The sequence below is a fragment of the Falco punctatus genome (assembly GCF_963210335.1).
Source record: "Falco punctatus genome assembly, chromosome: 4".
NCBI classification, from domain to species: Eukaryota; Metazoa; Chordata; class Aves; order Falconiformes; family Falconidae; genus Falco; species Falco punctatus.
This window is the reverse complement of record NC_137583.1, coordinates 62,537,558-62,554,995: the sequence shown is the minus strand read 5'-3', so window position 1 is coordinate 62,554,995 and position 17,438 is coordinate 62,537,558. Positions and strand designations below refer to the sequence as shown.

General features: G+C 43.8%; 1 protein-coding gene across 1 annotated transcript in view; it reads left to right on the top strand.

Moving 5' to 3' along the window:
* Positions 1-15,748: 15,748 nt before the first annotated feature.
* LARP4B (La ribonucleoprotein 4B) overlaps positions 15,749-17,438 on the top strand; it is a 70,823-nt gene continuing 69,133 nt past the window's right edge. The window contains exon 1 of the mRNA XM_080385098.1: positions 15,749-16,246. The gene's annotated coding sequence lies outside the window, so the exon portion shown is untranslated. The remainder of the gene's footprint in view (positions 16,247-17,438) is intronic.

Below are 17,438 nucleotides of genomic sequence, written 5' to 3'. Positions count from 1 at the left end.
CCACAACCGAAGGGGCAGCCTGACCACGGAGACTGCACTGAGCACACCTCCAGGTCACAGGCCTAAAGGCAAAGCAGGGTCATCTCTTCTGCTACTCCCTAAGGAAAGTGAGGACCAGAACACACCACAAGCATCTGCCTGGCGTGTCCCAACAGCCAAGCGGAGAAACGATGCGAGATGATCATTCTGCACTGGGGGGCTGGCAGGATTCCTTAGCCGTACTTCCAGATTTTGTAACATTTGCATGGCTTAGGGAAGACAGTGAAAGTCTGATTTCAAAAGCTGGCTGGATTCCACAGGAAAACACTTTTAAATTTAGCTCCTTTTAACCACACTTTCACATTTCAACAGCTCCTGTATTGGTAGCAGCTGGGCTTAGCACCTAACTCCAGACTTGGTTTGAATAAACCGAACACTTACTGATTGGTCCACTTCCAGTCTTCACACGGAAGCAAAATACAATAATGAATGGTAAAAGGTATGTACAAAAGCTTTTGGGGCTTTTCCTTGATGACAGCAATGACAATCCATTTTTATTAATATTTTAAATTCTTAGCACTTAGCCAGAATATTTAAAAAAATATGTAGGTCAGATCTAGGTCTTACTTAAAGTCAGGAACAGCTTTACTACTAGTTTTGTTGAAGTTAAAGTTTAATGCATTATCACTGGTGTATCAGTATCTTCCAATTTGTATCCAGCATTAGCATTGCTAATAATTTTATGGTGAATGTTACGATCTATAAAATAATTTTTTACATTCAACTTACTACCAGAATATGGCACTTTAAAATGTTTCTAGCTGATACATGTGTGGATAAGATCTCAAAAGGGTGAACCGTCAGTATTTTAATGCAGAATATAAATAATAACCCAAAGGTAGTAGTTTCATATTTCAGTCCTTAACTCGACTTGTTTTGGGGTACATGCACGATTTTTTAAAGCCCGTATTTGGCAGGAGCAGCTGATCTTTGTTGTGAACAGTTGTAATAATTATTCCAACATCAGGATGTTGTTGTTCATTAGCTCAAACTACTGTAGTTGATTTTCATTTTTATTTCACAGTTCCCTGATATAAGCAGCCTTGATGACATACCAGTAGCATCCTAAATTTTAGACAGGTCTGTCATTCACCCCAGAAAACAGGCGGTTCAAGAAGTCCAACAGCCTTGCCCACAGCTTCTCTTCCTTTTGCTGCTAAAGGCCACTTCCACAGCAGACATCTGCATGGTACCTACAGTGCCAGGTCATCCTTGTGTGCTCTGAGCCAGGCAAGGCCCTGGAGTGGTCTGACCCAGGCTTGTATACCATACAGCAGATGCCTAATCCCAACTACCAAAAAAGAAAGAAGAAAGCAAACAAGAAATGCACCCTAGGAAGGGAGCCCCTTGTAATGCTGCAGGGTTTGCACCTATTTACATACCATCTGTTGGTCAGCATTGTGCCTACAAGTACAGACTAGCATTTAACCTGAATGGGCCTGGAAAAGGAGAGCAGAGGGGTAGTAAAGCAGCGTGGAGAACACAGGCATCATTTTTGCAGCGTGATGCCCCATCAACTTGATATCTCACTGCATTCATTCATTCATTCATTGTAAGGGGAATTTTTCAGCCGTCTTTTCCTTCCTGTCTGCAGTGTGAACCACGGCACCGTTCCGCAGCCATCTAACGAAAGCTATGCAGATCTCACCATGGATATCCATTTAAATAGAGAAGTCACAGGACAGTTATTATTTGTGTGCCTGAATGGAAGTCTATTGTGCTATTTTTTTTGCTCCAGCGAAGCAGAACAAACCCTTCTTTTTCTTTGTTTATATGAGGTGAAAAAACATACTGGTACTGACTTTCAGATAAAACCTCTCAGTGGTAGTCAGTTCCTGCTCACTTTGAGAACATCTGGGAATACAGAGACAGTCAGTCCAGCTGTCCTGCTCCTACACTTTGGCAACACACCTAGGATGTTAAATACTCTTCTCGTTGCCTTTGTCTGATTACACCTCATGCTGTAGTCCCTTGTGGTCAAGAACTGTTTCTTTTCTCCATATATATCTATATCTAGAAAAACCAGCAACTTTCAGGCACTACCCAAATACCAATTTTTGATATATAATATCAGCCATGGAAACAAAATTTTTTTCAAGTTTTTTCAGCTAAGGTATTGAATCAAACCTCAGAAGACCTCAGCCTCATCTCAGAGGGCCTGTGTAGTCTTTGGCACATAACCTGTCTGCACTTCGGTTTACCATCTGTATTTCAATTTGTTTTGCCACAGTGCCCTTGTCAGAGACTAGGTGCTCCTTCTGTTTTTGTTTTATAAACATATAAGCAAAAAATTGTTCTTTTTGCACTAAGGTCACATACTCAGAAGGTAACACTTTGTGAGAAAAAAAAATTAAAATTAAGGCGAAGGAAAGGAAAAAAAATGGAGGTGTGTAATGAATTTTGATTAACATCTGAGAAGATTTATTCTCTGTACAGCCTTCTGCACAAGTCAGTGCACAGTGCAAGGCCAGTGGTTCTCCACGTGAGCTAACTCTGCCCTGCCTCTCAGCATGACCGGTTAGCCTGCCTAGTACACCAGCATCTTCAGACCGCTCTTGGTGCTGAGCCAGCTCAGGTGTCTACACAATGTGCGCTGGCTTTATTCACCTGTTTGGAGAGGGCACACTTGCTCAGAGCAGGTCTGAAGCCTACACTCTCACATGCAACTTCAGCTCATTTTAAGACCTCTGATTTTTAAAAGGAGGTTAAAGCACTTTCACACTATTAGCATCAATCAATTTTTTATATATTATCTTAAAGGACGCTAAGATAAGTCTTGTCTTGGAATGCATCTTAAAGGACACTAATATTCCCCTTGCAGATTAAGAAACCTGGTAGGTATCCACATGTGAACTCTATGTCCAAACTTTTGCTTCAGTCAGTGGAGTCCAGAGATCTGCCACCTCACCCTAAAGCAGACCTCTTGGCATACAAACCAGCTGGCTAAGCTCCGATGTCTAGTCCCAGCTTTGCCTCTGGTATCCAACACATTTACACTGAATTGCCAAATATTAAACATGACCTTTCTCCTTCCAAAGCAACAATTGCAAGCTGGGACCTATTACAGAGCATCTCAAATGGTACTTAAATTTATGTGAGCAACGGAAGCAGGCAGCTGGATAGATCTCCAGGTTTCATGGCCTCTGATGGGAGTTTGGATATATCTCATGCATAGATGTTTCATTGATGGGATAAATGCCACGTAAGAAGAAGACTGTCAGGCTTTTTCCTTCCCAAAGGGTGGGAAGTTTGGCTCCAAGTTCCAAATCAGCTTCTCCCCAGAGAATCTTCCCTCCCAGAGGGTATCACGGAGCTCACCCAGCTCTTCATGACTTCCCATACTTTCAAGCAGTATCCAGCCTGCCTTTAGCCAACACACTGACATGGTTTGGTATACTGTTAGAATTAATTTAACTATAATGTAAGTTGCTGGAGAGGAACAGTGTTTATCCAGGATTGAGCACCTCTCAGGCTCTCTCATTATTTACATAGTGTTTATATTGCTCAGTGGTGCCAATCAGGGTAAGTATTTATTGCTGCTGGGTGTTTACTGCTCCATATCTGAATACAGCTTCTGCCCTGAAGAGCTTACAATTTAATTATAAAACAAGATGTCAGGGGTTTGAAAGAGAGAGTTGTTGAGCAAAAGATGTGACAATACTAGTCACAAAGTCAGGAGAAGCAAAGTATTTTTTATCCCACTCTGTTTATTCTTAAAAATCATATGCTTTTAATTAAAAAAAGCAACCCTGAGTGCTTCATTTCTCTTTTTCCCCTTTCTGGTTCTTAAGGCAATTTATATTTCTCAGTAGAAAGGCTGCACACTTCAAATAATTTAAGATTTTTCATGTTTATAACTTCCGTCTGCTTACATAGCATTGATTCAGGTCTGTCTCTCACAGGCTTGGGGCTGGATCATCAGCAGGGACATAGGAGGCCTTTCCCTCTCTGGTGGTCTATGAACTGAGGCAAGTCACATTCAACTGTCTTGCCTCAGTCCTCTCTGCTTGTCTGCTTGTGATCGAGCCTCCAGGCCAGACCATGTACCAACATGTAGGATTCCTACTGGCCTCTCAGCAAGGCCTCCTCTGGATTTTCTGGGACCATCAGTCCTGCTGTGCCATCTTGGGACATCACCCACAATTATCCCACACGCTCCTGCCCTGGGAGTTCCAGCTCGCCTCTATCTGCCACCCAACTCACTTCACAGGATCCAAGGACGCATTTCCTCAGACACAAGATCACTTTTACCACTCATTTAAAAAATAATTTGCATTATCTCTGCAGGATACCCCCCCCTTACTACTCAATTTGATGAAAATCAGAAACAGACTACAAATATTATCCATATTACAGCAGGCATGAAAATGTGCTACTACTGTGCAATATACAGGAGAGGAGGTGCCAGAAGTGCAAAAAGCATTAAAGGCAGCATTAAGGGTTTTTTTATTAAGTCACTGTGTATTGAAAATCAGGGTTTAGATGTACACTACATGCATTTGCACAGTTCATGTCCCATTCAAATTTCACAGCTGTACTCTCAGAGCTCTTCTCTCTCCAGACACAGAAGAGGCACCGAAGGTTGGAGGGAAACACTTTGTTTCTGTGCCAGAAAGCTGGTTGCGAAGAAAACATCTTTTAGATGCATAGGTCATATAGCATTTGTCTCACCTGACACGTATTTGTCCAGTACACACTGAACCACCTGCCCATTTCACAGAAGCTACCAGATACATTCCCAGCCCACAGACCTAACTCAGAACTGACCTAGACATATTGAAGAGAGAAAACCAGTATAAAAATATATTTTTTAATACTGGGTAGTTCTCTGGTGATTTTATCCACCTATAGTAATACCAAAAAGATAAACAGCAATAAGTTTGTGTCCAAAGTCCATTAGCTGACCACACCAGTAACAACAATCACGGCTGCCTGCAACCAGGAGAGAAAAGCTATGTTATTTCCATGACACACTGAATTTTCCATGTTGCATTTAGCATAGTCAAGAGCCAGCTGTAGCTTGTTACTCATATAGTATAAACTGGTTTTGCTTTTAAAACAGATTCCTATTTCCTCTCTTGGAGGGGAAGCTAGAATTGAGATTGCACAACTCTCCACAAACGACACTGTCTTTATGTGCACCTTGAGGTGCACAGTGATTTCCACACTGACCTAAGTATACTCAGTTTAGATGTCTAATACGTGCCAGTAGGTTAAGAGACGTCCCTAGCCATCACCATTCATGGGAGTTTCCTCCACTCCCTTTACAGGTCATTCTACTCCCAACATCTGGCGCACATGACCCACTCGGGGATGGCCACAGCCCTCAGCCTGGTACACCCAGCTAGATGTACCTTCATTAAGTGTATCTTTGCTGATTTATTGTAGTTCAGTTTTGGTTTATCTTGATGCACTGGGCTGAAAACCGTAGTGATACAGAAACTCATTCTCTGATAAGCAGAACCTTGTTTCATGGGGGCAGCAATACCTGTTAGGGCAGTCTGGGCATCAGTGTATCTTCAGCTCCAGAGTTAATCCATTGCCACCAAGTGCTTGGCCCTGATCAGCCGGTGGATGATTTAAAAACCCACACTTTTCAGCCTGGGCAATTCCATTAACCAGGCAGGAGCTGCAAATACAAATCAAACAGCAAACACTCCTTTCTGCCTGCTTGGAGCCATGTACTCTGATAAAGTATGACAAAGGCATGGGTTAAAGAAAGAACCTATCAATATGATTGAAAAAACCCACACAATCCTAGGAAGGGGGAAACTTCTATACTGGAAGAAAGATAGCAAGTTTTCAAGTACATCAGCTGCCATTAAGTGTTACCATCAACATTTAGAAGAGAAGAGAGTTTGTGTTGATGTCAGCATCACAGCTGAGTCAAGGAAGCACTAGGAAGACTGGAATAAACTCTAACCCCCTGCCTCCTTAGAGATAGTTGCTTTAGCAAGAGGTCCCTTTGAGAGTCTTGAAGCAGCCCACAGCCTGAGCAGAAGTCTTTGTGGTAGATGAGGAAACAGATCAGTAAAATTTTTATGAGAGCCACCACAATTTATATAGGAAAATGCTTCCTCTAAAAAATACCCTGAGGATCAAGGCCCTCTGATTAGGGATGAATGTGTGTGAGATGCCAAGACCGCTACCTGAAGCTTAAACTGAGAAGAAAGCATTGTGACATCTCAAACCAGATTTAACTGTATCTTTCTAAGCATTAGAAAACAGGTGTGGAAACCCTCCCTTTTACTGGAATCTTTTTACTGGCTGAAAACCAGAAATCAATCCCCATGTCACAGAAAAGGGCTCTGCAACAGGGAAAAGGAGTCACAAGGCTGTATCTAATAGATCATCTTGACAATTTCAAGGATTCAGCACCATGAAGTGATTTTTTTACAGGCCTCCAGAGAGTAATCAACTTCTCTGACTGAGGGGGAAGAAGTATAAAAAAACCAATCAGACATGACTTTACAGAATATCAACATCTAGTGGTCTTTTCCTGTGGAACCATTGTTCCTTTCTCTGAGGTTCTGCCTGCTTTTGCAGAGCACAAGAGACACGTCAAAGAACCTGATCAGAGTGTGTATATGTAAGTTATGGGCATAAAATGTCTGAAGACAAAGCAGCAGAGGCTCCTCTAACATAGATAAACCCAAAGTAACTATGATGTATGGCAACTTAGAAGTATTTACAAGCAAAGCTAGCCAAGTGAAGACATAAAGCCACTCTGTCCCTCCATGCCAAGGATGACAAGGGTAGGCATCCTCTTAAAAAGGAGCTCAGAGACAACCAGCTCTGCTCTGTCCCGTTTTTTTCTCCCTTTTGTTAGAATTATACAGAACTTGGAGTTGGTTAGCAGGCAGAGACTGGTGGGCACCTCTGGAGCAAAACAAAATCTATCTTGAAATCTATGTGCAAGTGCAGGTAAAATTAACAGTAAAATGAATTTAATTAACTAAAAGTATTCAAGAATGATCTTTAGATTTTCAGGACTGGATGTTATCAGTTCCCATGGACTACAGATCCTGATTTCATATGATTCATATTTATGATGCATAAGCTGCCACTATCTACTTCTATTTATATACCAGAGTACAGGTGATCTACAACAAAATTAGCTTCTAGACACTTCAGCATGTGAAGACAGGACTTTTTTTTTTTTTTTTTTACTTATCTAATAATCAAGTTGAGCTCTGCAGCTTCAGGAACAGTAAGCCTGTAATTCAAAAGGATATGTGAAAAGAAACAAACTAAAAAGGCCTTCAGTCCTTCCTGATGAATACAACAGCTGAGGTTTTCCTGCCACCTTTGCTACTGTCCTCCCTAATCACTTCCTCCAGCAAAAATACTTTTCGCATCACTAAAAGATGTAACCTCATAATTCAGCTATAAGGTGCAAAACTCTCACAAGAATACCTTTTGTGGGTTACATTTAATTATAAGCAGTAGGGTGGATCAGTTCCTGAAGCCATGAAAAAAAACACCAAGGCCAGGAGCAACCAACTTAGGGGATGCTTGAAAGGAAGTGTCAGGTACTGTACATCCAGTACTTTGAAAAAAGGACACATGGTCTTCATGTTCAGACTGAGCAGTTTCAATGCATCTGAAGAAGAGTGTAGCACAGTTGACCGGAGCCAGTTTTACAATTCCACTGTTCTTGGCATCATCTGGGCAGTCCCTTCCCAATTACACCAGCTGCCAGTGGTCTCAAAGGAAAATAATAATGTAGAGGAATGAAGGCAGTGGGTTGATTAGCCTTGTTAATATAGGGTTTGTCTCTCTGTCCACTTCTGATTGTTCTAGCAGATCTATGATCCATCTCCATGTTAACAAGGCTGTGGCAATTTTGTCTCCCCTCAAGTCAGCCTCAAAAAGTATCTTTCCAACGCTTTGTCATGTCTGAATGCTGAAAATCTTTTTTCCCATAACTGGCAAATCATACTTTTTACACCACACTAGCAGAATTCTTATTGCCATTTTGTCATACATTACACCTCTTTTTTCCAAATATATCCATGAGCATTGCAAATATAGAATTTGTCTCCTTGTTCACTTTTAATTGTTCTAGTAAGTCTCAGACTAATCTCCATGTTGTTAGCAATGTTGTTGCAATTTTATCCCCCCCTTGAGGCAGCCTCAAAAAGTAGTTTTCCAGTGTTTTGCCATGTCTGAACACAAGAGACCTTTTTCAGCATAACTGGCACATCATTTACTTTGCACCATCCTAGCAAAGTTCTTATTGTCTTCTTGTTATACTTTATGCTTCTCTTTTCAAATGTATCTATAAGCATTGCTAACATAGAATTTTCTTCTTCTGCACCCATATCAGTTAGGCCCCATCTACACTGAGCACCAGAATTTGCCCTTTGAGTTAAGATGGGCAACAAGTACTGCAAAACACCCATATCATTTAGTTGTCAATGGCTCACCCCTCACAGTGTCTGTTATGAGCCACAGGTTCTCCTGCTTGTCTCAGCTACATTGAGCACCAGTTGTTGTAGTCAGAGTCCAACTCAACCAGCCTCACATGAGGCACCAACTGTTGTGGCACAAAGCAAACTAACAGGCTGCAACAAGGCTTTACCATTGATAAGATTCTATCCTTGCTGCTTCTCCTTCCCCCCAGAAACCAAACCACACTACAACCCCTCCTCCATCCAACCCCCTCTCCCACACTCCTGAGGGCTATTTAACCACTTAGCAGGAACGAGCTACAGCTGCACATCATCCATGTCAATCAACCCACTGCCTCTGAGGCAAGGCCACAGCTGCATGTTATCGATGCTGATCAGCCCACTGCCTTCATTTCTACATAATAACAGCTGGGGGAATCACTAGCCATGAAGGGGTGTTTTGGACACACTCCTTTCTATCCTGGGTTACAATGGCCCTGAAAAGCAGTAGTGTCAAGGCGATTACTGCAACCTGCTGTGCCCTTAGGAACTCCTGAACTGTTCAGCATGCTGATGTTAAAACATCTCTTAGACCCTACAACTATCTCATAGCATTTCAAAGTATTTTTTAGACTAATAATAGTCACTGGTTTATGGCATTTTAAACACTAAACTGTGTCTGAATTTCTTGTGTGCTTACCACAGTCTCCATCAAGTACTCCTTATTATAAACCTGGAACTTTCAGCCACTTCATTATACTTGACCTGTCTTGTATTCAACACACATAAGAAACAGCAGTCCACAGCAGTTGTCTTCTGCAGGGTTAGGGTAAATTTACACCCTCGGCACCCCACTATTGCAGGTGTTTGATAGGGAAGGAGAGGAGGAAGAACATCAGAGATGCCCAGTTTCACAACATCACTTGGGCCATGAAGGTTATGCAACAAATCCTGACTCTGAAAAGCAAAGGACAACAGTCCAGTCTTGTCTGCTAATAAACCAGGCTGCATCATCACCATGCTGCAAGTATGACCTGTTGGAAATACCAAAGTCCAACCCTTACAGCTCTATTACAAAAATCACACTATCCCAGCTTCATAATACATCCATAACTCAATTTGATGGGAAAAAAACCCCTTCTTCTCCCCAATACTAACTCGGACACTTGTGTGTAAACACAGGCACGAGTAGGACACACACCCAGCACAGATCTGACAATGCACATATCATCTGAGAACATCCATTTCTGGAAAAGACAAGGTGAGGACTCTAATTTCCCTGTCCTTCAACACTGTATGTCATGTACACAGAGAATGGAGTATCTCTATAACCAATTAGCAATATAGTTTCCAAGTTCAAATGAGCATTCAAGAAGAGTGAGCAGAGAATCTGCTAACTCTTCATTACTGAGTTTTACCACCTTCAGATGCACTTCTTTATCCATTGAGGAATATATGCCCATGACTAAGATCTAGAAGGATCTTCATTATGGCTATAATTGAATAGATACACTTCTGATGAATTCTCTATTAAAAACTTCTGCATTTCTGCATCACAGAGAGATTATTTGCTGCAGTTAAAGCAGAAAATGACATTTCTCCAGGTTAATTGAATATTTAGGACAGCTCTGTGATTTAAAAGGTGTTCTATATTAATAACACACAATAATACGTAGTGAACTGACTAATGCTAGATTTAGGGAAAAGTGTTGCTTTAGAACTACATTTTTTGTAATTAGTATTTCATTTGCCCTGAATAAACTTCAAAAAAGAGACACCTCCTGAGTTCTATGTTTTGTCTTCTTGCACATAATACTCTGTTATGATGGTTGGGTCATATTAAAAAGTCTATCTGATGCTAAATTGACTATTGGCCAAACAAAATGTTAATATCAGTCAAGGAGTATCTATTCCTGAATAACTGGAAACAAAAGTGCCACAAACATGGTTCTAAAGAGGGTATTTGCTTATTTTTCAAGTCTTCAATATTTAAGTTATTATCTTCCAACTTTTTGTTCCACCTCACTACTATGCCTTATACAATATATGCCTCGTATAACTAGAAATATTTGATATCCATAGCTTTGCAAATCATTCATTCAGTGGCCTGAAATTTTTCATGCAATTTTCTTCACAGAGCTCCAACAGAGAATAAATCAAAAGAAAGAAAAAAAAAAAGAAACCTTTTTATAATCTGTGAGAACAAGAGCAGGAAATACAACTTAAGATGCTCATGTTTGAAATGGGATGTTTGGGGAATAAAAATATATGCATATGTGGTCCATATATTATAACCATTTTTCAGAGCAGATGCAACTTTTTTACAGGAGCAGTTACAACACTGAGCTCAGACATCTTCATGCCTTAGTTTGCCACCTGTTGATTGGGATTAAATACACTCATACATCACACAGTGGTTACAATGATATTTAAAGAATGTTATGAAATGCTCAGAAACAATAGTGATAGAATAATGAACATAAGTACAAAGGCAGAAAACTGCTAACATGCTTACTGATAAGAAAATTTGAGTTTATTTTAGATCCCTTCAGAAAATTCTTACTCAGCCATAAAATTTATATAATTTATACAATTTCTTGCTATGATTTAATTAGCTGTTAAGAATTAGCTCAAGCTAAAGAAACAAATACTGTCACAGATGAACAGTAACCAAATTGATGACACTGTATTGCTCAAACCTGGAATGTGAGAGATCTGCTTTGAAATCCTGGCTCTACGGCAGAGACGCTACATATGGACTGAGTAAGGCCTGTATACTACTCAGTTTGATAGCAATGTAAAGTCCATGAAATAGGATGGTAATTTTCAGACTTGTGATTATGTCCAATTAACAGTAATTACTGTCAAACCATCTCCTGAAAGTTTTTAATCAGCAGTTGTTAACAATGGTTGTAATATTTATGGTACCATCTACAGCTTAGACTTTTTTACACTGCGTTAATGAAAATCAAAGTTTAACGATGGCTGGCACCTACACTTATTTTAAAATGGTCTTTTATGTCTCAAAGAAATATGACTAACCTGCCAAAGGGAGAAGGCTACAGGGAAAAATCTGCTAAGTATAGTTTTGTTTGAACTAGTTCTACAGCAGCACTTTACAACGTTTGTTAACAAACATAGCAGCTGATCCAAGAAAGTCAGAACGCACATGTTCATGTTGTCAATCACATGTGTAGGTTCTCAGCGCTGCTATCTGTGCATATCATTTCAGTAAAACTGATTTTTGGCACTGGATATAATTAATAAAGTGTCTCATGATAGCCTCACCATTATGCTATAAATGATTCTTCAACTAGAAAAGAAACAGATCCAAATTATCACACCTGTTTTTTATCAGGTCTGTATACTCTTCATTACACATCTGCACTTGGTGGAGAAAATGAAGGTTACATCATTAAAAATCAAGTAAGATGTTATATTGGAACATATCTCTGGCTTACCTCATCTGAACCTGAATCATTCCTACCCTCAGAGATGCATGAGTAACAGGGATCATAATTCTATGTGCTCAATAATGGACTTTTGGCATTTCACTTGATAATGAATTTTCATTTAGCTACAAAGGAGGCCTGAACATTTCACTATACTATAGCATTCCACACAGAGCTGGGACTCAAATGTAGATATCTTGTATAATCTTTTGGCAGGTCACTTCATCTCTGTTATTTTCCCGTCCCTTTGGAATCAGTATTTAGCTTCTCTTCATCGTTGTCCGATTTGACTGTTGAGATGGTAGTCTACTTGGAATAGGGACTGTCTTTGTAAAAGATAGTAAACTATTTACTTGTGACCTATGAAAGATACTGACATAGAAATAATATATATTTAAAATGCCACTCATCAAATCAGTGCAATGCAGAATTATTACTGAATTCTATTTAAGTTGCAGTTTTATGACAGGAATAACCCATTGTGTGCAATCATTTAGCATCTTATGTTTGAAAAGATCTCTCTCTTCCTGCAAAGCTGGGTAACAGCATCAGGAGTTGTAAAATATCACTTGGCTCGTAAGGTCTCACAAACTGCAAAGTAATTGAGCGGTTTGTGGGTTTTGGCAAGTGTTCCAGGTCAGCAATTCTTAAATACTGGTGATCCATGAAGCCTTATCCCATAGATCTGCAGGATAAAATATTTTGAGAATGCAACTACTACAGCGTATTTCAAAGGAGTGAAAAGGGGAGGGGGGGAGGGGCGGGGGGAGGTAGCCCAAAATAGGAACTTCCTTACAAAGCAGAAATCTAGTCCTGTTTCAGTGGAAGTTTTTATCATGTCACCTGAGTGCTTCACAAATTTTAATGAATTAATTCTCTATGCTCTTGGGAGGGAGGAAGGAAATATTATCCTTTGTATCATACTTAGAGGAAATCATGAAGACTGTAAAGCCCAAGTATCCCAGTACATTTAGTCATTTTTAAGGGTTTGAGTTTCTGACTGATAATTCTAGGTTTAGCTTCCAGGAATACTGTATTTTTTGCAGTTCCTCTTTGTAAGGAGTTACCTTCTTAAGTGTACCAAATACCTCATTCTTTTTTGCTGAACTAGGAATCCAGATTTAAAAAAAAAAACACTTATGAAATAGAATTTTAACAATATATCACTACTATATTGACAAGTAACTTACATAGTTCCTTCTACATCTGTTTGACCACAGGCCAAGAAAGAATCAGCCAGTTAGTCTAATCTTGGCTTTAGTGGACTAACAATCCTATTTTTCATGCACACTGTTCCTTCAGAGATGCATTCTCTCTCCAGACTGCTGAGTTTGAGCTGCAGAAGAAACAGGAGTAGTTTCTATTACCACACAGCATCCCTTGTTGTAGTATTTTACTCATGTCTGTACACACATTCCTCAGTTACCAGTGCACCAAGGAAAAGGTCAAATCCCTTTGATCTCAGCAGTGTGCCATTAAAAAATGGAAGCATTCAGTGATTAAGTCCTACATCCCCCACACCGAGAAGAGAATTAGGAGTGGCCCAGGCAAGTAGAAAACTTGTATTACTTCATGGAAAAAGTGCAAGAGTTTGACTGTTACTCAACCACAATAAAATTTTAGAATAAGGACAAAAAAAAATCATAAACCAAACACATATATAGTGACATGTCTATCCATATATAACACTTTTATAGCATTGGGCTTTTTAAAAATTTAGTCTCAAGGGTATTTTTCTCCTTTAATAACACAATTAAGCTGCTTTGGGCAAAAAATCCAAACCAGAACAAACTCTGTCCATTAAAGAAAACTCCAACCTATCATGTGGCTGGTCTTTCAGAGGAACCAGTTGTTTTCTTTCTCTCACACGCTCCTTCAGTTACAGAAAAGGAGAAGATGAGCTCTGCAGTCATGAACGCTGAGTTAGCAGAAGGAATGATACAGTGCAGTCTTACTGGTCAGATGTGTTTGGTTTTCTGCTCAGGTATTGCATGGGGGTACAGCCTGGAGGAGGCATGAAGACAGTATGTCCAGAGGGCTAAGTATCAGGGATGTTGAGGCCCCTCTAGAACACGGATATAATGGGGCTCGTGATGTCAGAGAGCTTAAAATTAGACCTTTCTTTTTTCCCTTTTTTTTTGACAAGAACTGCTGTCTGATGAAAAATAGTCAAGTATTAAAGAACAATTTTATTGAGCTCCTTTATATAAGTATTAGGAATAACAATTGTTTCACTGTTTGAGACTCAGTTTTTATATAGCAGCTGCATGGTGACCACCTAATACTTCTTGCACTACTTGAGGCACTTCCTGCTGTTCTAAATACCTATACTCAAAGAGAAGTTTTATTACTTTTCCTGATCAGGCTCCGCCTGATGGTTTGCTCAGTGTTTCTTCCTCATAACAGTTCCGTGAAACTGAAACAACTTCCTAAGGAACACACCACCTCTGCTTGCAGAAGCAGTTGTCTGCCCAAGAATGAATGCTGAGACACACTCCCCTTGGATGAACAGTAAAGCTTCGTGTCTGGGAAGACCTGACCTCATTTCAGGCACTATGATGTGCTTTATTGCCTCTAGTAGCGAGGGATTTGGAACAATACATCTACCTCAAAAACAGTTCCAAAGGGTACTTGGGTGTCTTTAGAATAGGTCTTTTCAGTTAATTGCAGTATTGTCTCTATGGGAGTTTCTAGCAGATACCCTGAAGGCAGGAATATGACTCTTATCAGTAAGGATTAAAAACAGGATGCAGAAGGCTCTATCTGGAGTAATTTCTGAGATGCAATGATAGGCAGCAACGCATGGTACAGATAATTACTGCCAGCAGGTTGTACGGTGATGTATCTTCGCCACGTTTGAGGTAGAAGGCAAGCTGAGGACTGGGAGAAGTCCTAGAACACGATTCTTTCTAGTGGATTTTTTTGTTTGGTTGGTTTTTTTAAGTCCTGAGAAGAAACCATGTTTTCCATTTGCCTAATTAACTATAGTTAAGAACAAATTATGATCTGCACTGAGTAAGCAGAATTGTTTGACAAGCCTTGTTTGTTCTTTGGTCAAACAAAAGAACTCTTCAATCTCACTTCAGTTTTATTAATTGAAGATATAATCTATTCCCCCACTTGGTAAACTGAGGCCGGGAATTCAGGAGTTCTAGCGAGACAAGGGTCTCGTAGTGTTCACAACCCACATGAAGCAGAAGGCTCTTTCATGGCATTTTCTCCTTAAACCCTATTGACGTTTATCACTTCCTTTTGAAGCCACAACGGCTCAGCCTTACCCCAGTAGAAGCTGCCATGTAAAGACCTAGCATATTTCGCTGGCAGGGTCTGGCATTTCGGGACAGGCACCTGCCTGCTCCCATCGCTGTGTGGCGGCGTTTCAGAAAGCAACAACACGCCCCGTGTCTGCGCAGGGAGCCGAAAGCCCGGCCTCACGGCCCCGAGCCAGGGCCGGCAGGGGCAGGGAGGCCCGCCCGGCCCCGCTGCCCGGCCTGCTCGGGCCGGCTCCGTCCCTTCCCGGCGTGAAGGGGCACGGCCGCCGCGCCGGCCGGCCCGCGCTGCCCTGAGAGCCGCAGCGAAGGTCTGTCAGGGCTCCGGGCACCGGCCGGGCGCTCCCCAGCCGCAGAGTGCTCGGCGCGCAAGCAAACGCCATTTCCCCGTCACCTGGGAAGGCACCGATGCGACCCCGCGGCGGCGCCGGGCGGCCTGGCGAGGCCCCGCGCCTGGAGCGCCGGGGGCGGGGCGGGGCGGGCGGGGCGGGGTCCGGCGGAGGGGCTACGGCAAGTGCGAGGAGATAAAATGCCTGGAGTGGGCGGGCGGTGTCGGTCCGCCTCCGCGCGCGCATTCAGAGCGGGTGACGTCAGGTGCATCACGTGCTTCGACTCGTCACGCCGCGCGCGAGGCCCACTCCGCCAATCCGCGGGCACTGGTGCCGGCGGAGCGCGCCGCTCCGCGCAGTGTCGCTGGCCAATCCCTTCCGCCGGCGGAGGAGGGACTTCCGCCGGGAGCCGGAAGCGGGTCTCTCATGCGAGCGGGTGGTTGAGTCTCGGCTGGGAGACGTTTCGGGCCCCGGAGCCGCCGCCGCCGCCTCCTCCTCCTCCTCCGCGCCCCCCCCTCCCCGCTGTGCTGCCGCCGCCTGCTCCTCCTCCCGGCCCCCGCCCCCCTCTCCGCTCTTCCTCTCCTGGCATCCGGCGGCGGCGAGGCCCCGGCGGCGGCGGCGGCGCAGCGAGCGGCCCCGACGCTAGCGGAAAGCCCGGCAGAACCGAGAGGCCTCGGCGCTAGCGGAGAGCATCCCCCCCCGTGCCCGCCTGTCTTCTCCCCTTCGAGGCCCGGCCCGAGGGCGGCGGCGGCTGCTGGTGACAGGTGAGTGCGAGGGGCCTCCCGGGGCTCGCGCCCTCCTGGCGGCGGCGCCCGCTTGGGCCGCCCTCCCCCACCCCCACCCCCCCCACCCCCACCCGCCATCTCCCGGTTTGAGGGGGAATGGCAGAGCGGGAGGGGGGAGACACCCCCCCGTTCCGCCACCCGCCGCCCCCCTCTCACCGGGGAGGCGGCCGGAGCCGCCATCTTCCCACCCGAGGCGGTTCCCGGGGGAGAGGTAGGAGGGAAGAGGAGGGATCCCGGCTCGGGGCCTTGCTGGTGGCGGGGGGAAAGGCGAGTTGCCGGGCTGGGCTGCCGGGGCCGCTCCCGCACTGCGGTCTCACCGAGCGGCGCTCGCTGCCCCGGTCGCGAACGGTGGCCGGGCAGCGGCCGAGTGAGCTTTGCCCCCCGCGCCGGTTTGGCGTTGCCGAGGATCTCGGTGGGCAGTGGGGGCGAGCGCCGGTGGGGACGGCGGGGAGGGGGCGAGCGGTGCGAGGGCACGCCTGGAGCACCGGCTTCATGGCGCTTTCGGGCCGTGCACCCTTGGCGGTGAGGAGCTGTGACCCTCTCGGATGAGCGCGGCTGGAGTAAGCGGCAGGCGCGGGCGGTACCGGCCCCTCGCCGATCGCTGCGGGCAGTGCAGGGCAGCGCTGGCTCTTCCCGAGAGCTGTGCCCTGACCGGGTGAGTGGCTGGTGCAGGAGCCAGCAGGCCAGCTGTGCTCGCAGGTTACGAAGCAATACTTGCAAAAGCAGCCACCGCACGAACGGTGTTTTGCCCCTAGGATTTTGTTGTTGTCGGGCCTTCACTAGCTGCCTCAGCCAAGTTGTTTTCACTCTCAGTTTCAGGCTGTGCAGATGCTCAAAATTACTACATAGCTTTGTCCGCAGTTTAAACAGATGTGCAGTTGCCAAACAGTGTTGTACAAGATTCCTGTGTGGCAGATAAGTATAATTATTTTATTCTGCAGGTAAGGGAATTGAGGCAAAGTGGTTAAGACTTGCCTGTGGCCACAGAGAGCGAGCTGGTTTCAAAACCACTGTTTAAACTTGAGTCACAGTTGGGGTAAAACCATGGGAATTCTGGCTTCTGATCTTGCGTCTTGTCTCTGGCCTAGTTTTGTCAACCTCCGTCTGAATCCTTAGTAAAATTGGAGTAGAAATCTTTAGTACTGCCTCAGGATGGCTATCAAAAGGCTTT